Here is a 9269-nt window from a genome sequence, read left to right as displayed (position 1 = left end):
GTTGTGAAGTTTTGTTCGGAGCTTTGCTTTAGTGTGTGGCTCACTTTTATGGTGGCAAAGACTCTGAAGGAAACTACTGTCAAAGCTCCTCCCTCTGGCTGGACATAGTAGGATCTTGACTATACTATCTACGTCTATCTGTCTTTATGTTAGCCCAGTCCTTAACCTTTGAAATATACATTCCTTATTGTGTGAGCAGAGTACCATATCCAAGACAAGTCACCAGGCGCTGTGTCTTTCTGTTCTGATTTTAATCTTCACACAAATGTAGGAAAGATACATGTGTCCTGCCAACCTGACCTATTGAAACCATCAAAGACAGAGACCAATTTTTGACCTTCATAGAAGCTACTGATTGTCAGGTTTAAATAGCAGACGTTTTCCAAATGATCTTTTAGTGAGTAGAAGAATTCCTGCCTCAGATTTGAATTCTTTTACACCACCATGGCCTCTACCACCATATCTTTCTGGGATCTCCAGCAATTTGGTTACTTTTCCTAATCTCAATTTTCTTAATCACAAAATGCAGAAGTTAATTGAAGAAACATTAAAAAGTTATTGTTGGTGCTGGCAAGATGAGCTAAGTGAGTACAGTGTTTGCTAGATAAACATGAAGACTTGAATTTGGATCCTCGGCACTACTGTAAGAAGCTGTACATGCCGGGAGTACCTGGAACCGTAGCACTAAGCAAGGCAAAGCCAGGTGGCCTTAGGCACTCATTAGCCTCTCGAGATGAGATAGATGCCCAGCTTCAGGTTCACTGAGAGACTCTGTTTCAAAACATAAGGTGGCGAAGCCATTGAGCAAGACATCACAACGATGACCATGACCCCCACTTTCATCCTTATCAGTGAACACAGACACACCACACTTGTTGTAATTGTTGAAATATTGTAGAGTATCCAAATATTTATAAACAATAGAAATTAGCTATTATATTTGTTCATAATTTTTGTTATCATTCTGTTACTGTACCTATGTAGAAAAATTTAAATAATTTAGAAATGGCTGATATATAGTTATAAAGACAGAATATGAAAACACTTGTTGACCTAGATTTATGAGCTATCAAATGTCAATCTTGTGGTTCCTCCTATCCCACACATGGTAGTCTTAGTGGAACAAGCATGGTGAAGTAGCCAGTTGACACATGCCACACTGTGGGGAAAGGCTAACTTGCTTTCTACAGGTGTTGTGATTATAGCTCAGTGGTAGAGCGTTTGACTGCAGGAGAAAAAGTTGTGCAGGGATGATAGCTTAAGCCAGACTTATTTCTTGCTGGACTTTCTAAACCACCCTATCAACTTTCTTCTATATTTCTCCAGCCAACCCTGCAATTACATAGTTCAAATATTTCACAGTGTGTGAAAGAATAGGATTTTTTTTTTAAGATAGGGTTTCTTTGTGTAGCCTGGCCATCCTGAAACTCACTTTATAGACCAGGCTGGCCTCAAACTCAGAGATCCACCTGTCTCTGCCTCCTGAATGCTGGGATTAAAGGCATGTACCACCACTACTTGGCTTAGAATATAATTGTAATAAGTACATAAATTATTTTATGGATTAAAATCAAAATGTATAGCTATGTTGTTTCAATTCAATTTCTGAAGGTGAAATTAAACAGCCCTTTCATGATTATTTTTAGATTTATTTTCCTATATTATTTTCTACTTCTTAACTTTGTTATTAAACATGAAAAAGCACACATATGCACAGAAGGTAAGTCATTTATTTGGCTACAATTCCTTTTCCCAAAAGTTTACCCTTGCTCATAAAGGCAAATTGAAACATCATTATGACATTTTTGTGTGGCCTTCGAAGACCACCTCTGACTGGTTTTAATGATTTAATTATCATTGCCAGTTCCAGTTGTATATAATTTTTAAAGGAGATCCATAAAGGGATTGAAAAGGAATGTTAGAAAACCACAAAACTTAGAGAGTTGTAAATCTGCATTCTTTATTTCTTTGGAGCAAATACATTCATTTCGTGCAGTGGTTACGAAGGTCTACCCATTGAGTTGACAGTACTTTTCTCAACAGGGTATTTCAGAAAGATTTCTGGGGCACAGTTTCCACCGGGTCATGCTTCCTCTAGCTGTTATTTTCAGGGACCATAGTGACACACATCTCCTGAAATTTTTGGAGATATTAGTAGACTGTTGGTTAGTCTGGAGCTGTTCAAAGTGTAAGACAAAGATCGAGTCAGCGAGGAAATTGCTATTCAGGGAAGACCGCAAAGGTTTGCTTTCTTCACCGTTATTACCCTGTGGAAATAAATATGGCGGTGAGTGGCTCTGTTTCCTTAATAGATTTTTATGTCCCGAGGTCTACTCATTTTACTGAGTCTAAAGACACAGGAACGCATAAAAAATGTCAACAACCCTTACTGCTGTATTTAACGTGCTTTCAGTTATGCAGAAACAGAGGCTTAGAGGCGATGAGACTTCAAAAGTTCCAGCGTCATCATGGGTTGCATGCTTACTCCCGGGAAGGCCCCTTCCCAGTTTGCACTGCCCTACCGCTTGAGTGTCCCCACGTGGCTGAAGCTGTTGTCTGGTGATGGGAAGATGCAGATTTACAAACTGGCCAAGAAAGGCCTTACTCCCTCCTAGATAGGCGTGATCCTGAGGGACTCACATGGTGTGGCACAGGTTTGTTTTGTGACTGGTGATAAAATCTTGAGAATCCTTAAGTCCAAAGGCCTTGCTGCTAGACTCCCTGAGGATCTCTACCATTTGATTAAGAAAGCAGTTGCTGTCTGAAGGCATCTTGAGAGGAACAGAAAGGATAAGGATGCTAAATTCAGTTTGATCTGATAGAGAGCAGAATTCCTAGGCTAGTTACTGTAAGACTAAGCAGGTCCGCCCACCCAACGGGAAATAGGGGTCATCCACAGCCTCCGCCTTAGTGGCATAAATTCTGTTGTGTATAAAGCAATAAAATCACTTTGAATTAAAAAAAAGTTAGATTTAGGAGCACAGGTAGAGATAAGAGTAGAGACAGTAGCTAGAATGCATTATAAACACGCATGAAGTCGTCATAAAAATAACTTTTCTAAAAAGAAGCAAAGCAAGTGATAAAAATAATCAGAGCTATAAAAATCTTTGAACTTTCTATACTTATATAGTTATTAGAATTCATTTATCTATTTTAACTTCTGTTCTTTCAAATATTTCAAGAATTACATAGTATATACAATTAAATATTTTTATTTTTTTCTTTTATAATATTAAATGTTGCTTTCATATTGTCACTTGCTTTGGATAATTGTAGCTTTAAATGACTATATAACATTACAGACTGAATCTATAATAATTAACATAAGGAATTTCCTACTATTGAATTTTGGGGACATCTCCAATTTTTCTTCATTACAAATATTTTTTTCTGCTTCTTCATTTAACCAGACAAAAAATTCTTTAGCATGAAGTCAAATCCCACAATGGTTAGTACTTCCAGCAGGTAGTTAGAGCACTTTCAATTTGGCACCTCACAGAGGTCTTTATTGTCAAAACCAGCACCTTCCTTTCATTACTTCTATAACTCTTACCCTGTTTTACTTTTATTAACAACAGCTGTTTTGACCTGACTCGATTTCACAAGATTTTATTTATGGATCGTATCTCCTGGACTCACTGAAGTGAAAGGAGGTTTTGAGAGATGGCCTGTGTATCCTTCTCATGTCTGTTACTTCATGCTCCAGAACAGTTAACTTGCAGGCACTTTGCTAAATGTTTGCTTAATGGATACATGAATCTATTAGGGAAGTAATTTATTAGCAGTGGTGAGAAAGGCGCAGGGCCCGGTGTGAACAGTACTGGTGCAGGTGGGAGGGAGAGGTCATTTTCTTTTGCTTTAGAGAGACAATGCCAGTGCACAGGGTGTGAAAAAGAGAATTGCTATATTTCTTGGAAGATTTCATTTTATTATGTACTGTGTGTGTGTATGTGTGTGTGTAATTGTGTGTGTGTGTGTGTGTGTGTAATTGTGTGTGTGTGTGTGTGTGTAATTGTGTGTGTATACAAATGACCTAGGAGGTCAGAGGGATCAGATCTCCCTGTATCTTAAGTTACAGGTGGTTGTGAACTGTCTATTGTGGGCACTGGGAATCAAACTCTGGTCCTCTGGAAGTGAAGAAGAGATCTTAACCATTGATTTATCTCTCTAGCTCCTAAATTAGTAGTCCCGGCTGGTCTCAAACTTGTGGTTTTTTGTATCTGCCTTTTCCAACACCATTGGCTGTTTCTTTTCCTTACTTGCCTTTGTAAGCACTTTATCCAGGGAATAGTCATTATCATACTCGAGAAGGCATCAGATTATGTGGAGAGCCTATAAAATGAGATTTCTGCAAGCTAATTAATAATTTAATTATTATATATCCACTCTTGGAATACTAGTTAACAGTTAAAAAAGAAACCTATCAATACATCTAGTCACATAGATTATTTTCTAGAGAAAAACATCTTCAGAAGTAGTAGACTGTGTGACTATGACTCCATATGTATACTATTTTTAAAATGACATATAGTAGAGGTGAAGAGCAGACTTGTAGTTGTCAGGATTAAAAAGCGAGTCAGGGCAAGTGGATGTAGCTATAATAGAATAACATGGAAGATCTATTTTGGTATCTTGATCCTATCAATGTCAGTATTCTGGATGTGGTATTGCTGTATGCTGTTACAGGATGTGACCACATACTTCTTCCGTTGACTTTACCTTGTTGAGTCTTTGAAACATTTGGCTACTTGAATATTTCTCAGGTTGACAATCAGTGATGACCCTTATTCATTCAGCAAATACAGGCAATTCTGGGCATTTGATTTGAAGACATGTCCTGGTTGGCAAGAGGATGGCCTAAGAAAGTTAATAATATGTGCAGAAGTTTTGGAGCAGGTGCTTAAGTCCTTTTGTTTGCATGTCTTTGGATGGTTAGTGTAGTTTTCCTGTTTCCTCTGAGGTAATTGTTTTCCAAACTGAAATTGAACAGACCTGGGTGCTCCTCTAAACCTAAAGGGATTCATATTGCAAAGATAGCTGTTGAGTATTTCTGAAATTAAATATAAAATAAAGTTGATACAGTTGCTTTTTGTATAAATGGAGATACCTCTTATGGTTGATTTCCAAGAATATCTAAAATGCTACATTCTGTTTTTGAAACTGGATCTTACTATGTGGCCAGATTAACCTCAGTTTCTCCATTTTCCTCTCTTCTCCTCCCATGTACAGGATAATGGGTTCATACCATTTAATTTATCATTATTTCTTTTAGGTCTAATGGTTTTGAGTTAAAAAAAATCTGCTATAGTTATATGGTTAATTTAGGAGTCGTGTGTGTGTTTGTGTGTGTGTAAAGCTGGTGTTACTTGTTACTATATCAGGATTTTAAGGAGCAAAGCAACAGCATTCATCCAAGACCTTAGGGGATCACAGTGGCTTTTTTAGTGATTTAAACTCTGGGGTGTTGTTATCCTGAGTTTGGGTTGAAATAGTCATGGCTGATATAGCATAGGCCATGAGAACAAGCAGCCTTATGCATATGAAGGCATATTGTATAGTTTACACTGATTTCCAATTTTTGAAAAACTAGAAAGCATTACAGAGTGACACAACTTGCCTGAAATCCCAATGTGACAACTGGTGCAATAGCGATTCCATTTCAGTCCTATGGGCCTCTAATGTTTATAATAGTATCCTTCCTTGTCTACAGTGACCGTGTCTTCTACATCTACCATCACAATAGGTCACCTGAAATCCAGTGCAGTTAGTTAGAGAGACGGAAGAACTGGATCAAATGTATTTGTGGTTTCCAAGCAGGAGCTTTAGCCAAGGACCCTGTGTCTCTTCAAATCTTAGGGTAGGATGAGAAGCCCATCATGTGGATCGTGTTTCCGCACACTTGTAGAATATTTTTTTTAAAGCTATGAAATGGAGATTCCTTGTCTAAAATTTTACTAAAAGCCAAGTGTCTATACCAAGCCCTTCTTAGGTCATGGTGACATCAACATTGTGTGTGTGTGTGTGTGTGTGTGTGTGTGTCAGAGGGGAAGAAGGCTGTGTTGTACATGTCCTACAGATTCCAAGCAGAAAGGAGTGTTCTTCAGATATCTCCAGTGAAGAATAAGTTGTCATTGAAGTTCACAGCTCTTGGTCCAGTCCATATTGGTTATCCATACATTGAGGGCTTACCATGGAATCAGAGGAACAAATAACTCTGTCTATGAAAACTGAGATGGAATATTCGATGGACTAGGGAAGAATTTTTTTTCATGCAAAATATTGGTAATCTAGTAAATAATTTAAAAATTCTACCAAAAAGGATTGCAAATGTAAAGATGTTCTATTAAACATAAAGCTTTAAAAAACACAATATTAATTATCTTCTCACTTGTAAAATAGGAATCAAACTCTCTCTCTCTCAAACACACACACACACACACACACACACACACACACACGCATGTGTGCGCCAATACCCCAATAGCTTTATTGTAAATCTGAATGTAGTCACGGAGGTAAAAATACATAAGAAGCCCATTTTTTCCCCAATAGCAGAATCTGTCTCAGAGTTGAACACTAAACATTCTATCAATAACCCACATCCCCAGCCCAGACATTCTTATTAACATATCTCCAAGACAAGCAGTATACAAAACATATCTATAGATTGGATAGGGAGAAAAGATGTATTGGAAGACAGCTAAAGGGCTTGAAAATCTGCCTGGTTAAATAGAAGTTGGTGGCCACATTTTCGTAAAGGCAATATAGTCTGGTCCCAATGCAAAATTGGTATCTTGTTCTTTTTACAAAAATCATGACTTTTTTCCTCTCCACTTTTCATCCAGTTTAGCCCAAATGGTCCATACTCACCTTTTTTTTTCCAACCTGCCTTCAACACCCACTCTTAAGTAAAATTAACAAATGATCCCATTTTTCCCATTAGTAACAGCCATTAGCAGGAATGTTCAACACCCACCAGCCTTAACCCAAACCTAATTAGCCGCTGCTGCCTGCCACCTCCTACTTACAAAGCGCACCTTTCTTTCCTCGGCCCAGCTATAGCTCTTCTCAAAACAGCATGTGAAGAACTCTCCTCCTCAGCCAACTCTGCCTCACGTCATTAATCAACTTTCTGGACGCCTCATCCAGGGTGGGGGCTGTTTCCTGCTCAGGCTGGCCAGTTGAACAAGAGCTAAGTGGGACTCATGTGTGTACACTGTAGAGCAGCGGCTACACCTGGAAATACAGTATATACAGACAGAAAGGCATGTGTCCCAGAAGCTTGTCTGTAGGTAGAGCCATTCTATGTGACACTCGAAGTCTTTTGCTGTCAATGCTATGCTTTCACTGGAACGGCAGAGAGAGGACCTCTTTATCCTTGACAGACTCAAGAGAGAGACCCATGATCTACGAAGGAATGCTGGAAAAGAAAACTTTTTCTGTATTAGATAGCTTTCAAAAGAATAAGCAGAGAACTTGAGTCATCAGCACGTGAGGGTTCATCTTGATGTGCCTGCCTTCACTGTCGTTTCCTGTGCAGTGATGGCCTGCACGTCTAGGAACGGTGACATCCCAGTGGCGTGCTCACCTCCCGGAGTGACACGTTGCTAAGGAATGAAACAGCAATTACAGCTCTGGCTCTTAGATTAATGCTGCTCCTTGCTATGTGTTTTTGTATGCTCTAACCTCCCATCTTTTCCTTTATAATCTAAGAATGATAGTGATACTCACTTCAGAAGGGAAAGGAGGAATCAAGTATGATACTTAGAACAAACATCGATACCTGGCCTCTTCCCAGGACCCCTGCCTCCTCACTCACCAGCATAAATACAGTTTAGGGGCTATAACTGGGTTTTCCTCTGGATCCCAAGGCCACCTACAGAGGGCCCTGACCTGAACTCCAGTGTCCTATGGACAAAAGATGGGGGATATTGCCTCTTTGTTTTTCTTTGGCCTGTTTTTTTTCTTTGGGGTCTGTGGGATTTCCTGGCAACAGCCCCCTACATGGTGAGAAAATATGTGTTTGCTATTTGAGGAGTATGTAGTGTATTCCTGGGGTCGCCTCACTACCCACTGGCATTAACTGCAGAGTGCCAGCAGGTGACCAATGCCCCTGATGGCAGCACATCTCAGCCTAGAGTCCCAAATCTGCTCCTGCTTGGATTCTGTACTTTGGTGTTACAAATTGGCAAAGTAGCTTTAGTGAAATGGTTTAGTTTTTAAAGATTTGGCTCTGACATAGACAGCTTCCTTGTCTTTTTCAGTTAGTGCCTTTAGGTACCTACCACCTCCTCCCCTGTAAAATAAAAGGTACCACTGCTTCCCTTGTGCCGGTTTTCTGTAGATGTTTGCTGCTCTCTGAGCAATTTGGGAAACTGATACTCATTTCAGCCAGTCTTATCTCTGCTTATATCTTCATTGGTGATTCCAGCTTCACTGTGCCTTCTGTGTTAACTACCACATTAAACAATTAGGTTTTCTTCTTCTTCTATATTATGAGTATGAGCTCATAGACACTTCTATTATTCAATGGGTGTACTTTTTTGCCACTGTTTTGTTTCTCAAGTTTATCTCATATTTATCCAACAGAAAACTTTTTGTGTCTGTCTCAGGGTACTTTTAAAACTATCCCTTAATTATTTTAGTATTCTTTTGCATTCTAGAATAATAAAATTCCCTAGAATTATCTTGCACAGTCTCTCTTTCATCCTCCAAATCAGCTCTTTCTCCTCAAGTATGTTTGGTGCTTGGTGTGGGAATATATGTGTTGCTTTTATTGATTAATAAACTGCTTTCAGTCAATGACTTAACAGAATATAGCCAGGCTGAAAATTCTATCTATCTATCTATCTATCTATCTATCTATCTATCTATCTATCTATCTATCCATCTCTCTCTCTCTCTCTCTCTCTCTCTCTCTCTCTCTCTCTCTGTGTGTGTGTGTGTGTGTGTGTGTGTGTATGTGTGTAAAGATAGAAAGAATGCAGAGTCAGTGAGAAGTCATGCAGCTGGAGTCTGCCGAAACTTTGCTGGTAGGTCATGACCTCATGGTGATGTCCAGATTATGGGTTAGTTAGGATATAAGAGCTAGCTAACAATACGCTTAAGCTATTGGCCAAACAGTATGGCAAATAATATATTTTCTAAGTGATTATGTTCGGCCTAAGTGGCTGGGAACAAATGACAGCCTCCCCCAACACGTGCCACATGTGTTTATTGGTTCCGTAGGTCATTGCTTCTAAACCCTTTAATTGGAGGAAACATTCTCT

The 9269-nt window shown here is 39.1% G+C and overlaps 1 pseudogene; it reads left to right on the top strand.

The window, feature by feature from the left end:
• The first annotated feature begins 2468 nt into the window (after nt 1–2468).
• LOC126501360 (40S ribosomal protein S13-like) lies at nt 2469–2919 on the top strand (annotated as a pseudogene).
• The last annotated feature ends 6350 nt before the right edge of the window (nt 2920–9269 follow it).

This window comes from Alexandromys fortis, unplaced genomic scaffold (genome assembly GCF_014885135.2).
Source record: "Alexandromys fortis isolate MF-2015 unplaced genomic scaffold, M_Fortis_MF-2015_v1.1 scaffold_30, whole genome shotgun sequence".
Taxonomy (NCBI): domain Eukaryota; kingdom Metazoa; phylum Chordata; class Mammalia; order Rodentia; family Cricetidae; genus Alexandromys; species Alexandromys fortis.
The sequence above is the reverse complement of the archived record's forward strand: the minus strand, read 5'-3'. Positions and strand labels throughout refer to the sequence as shown.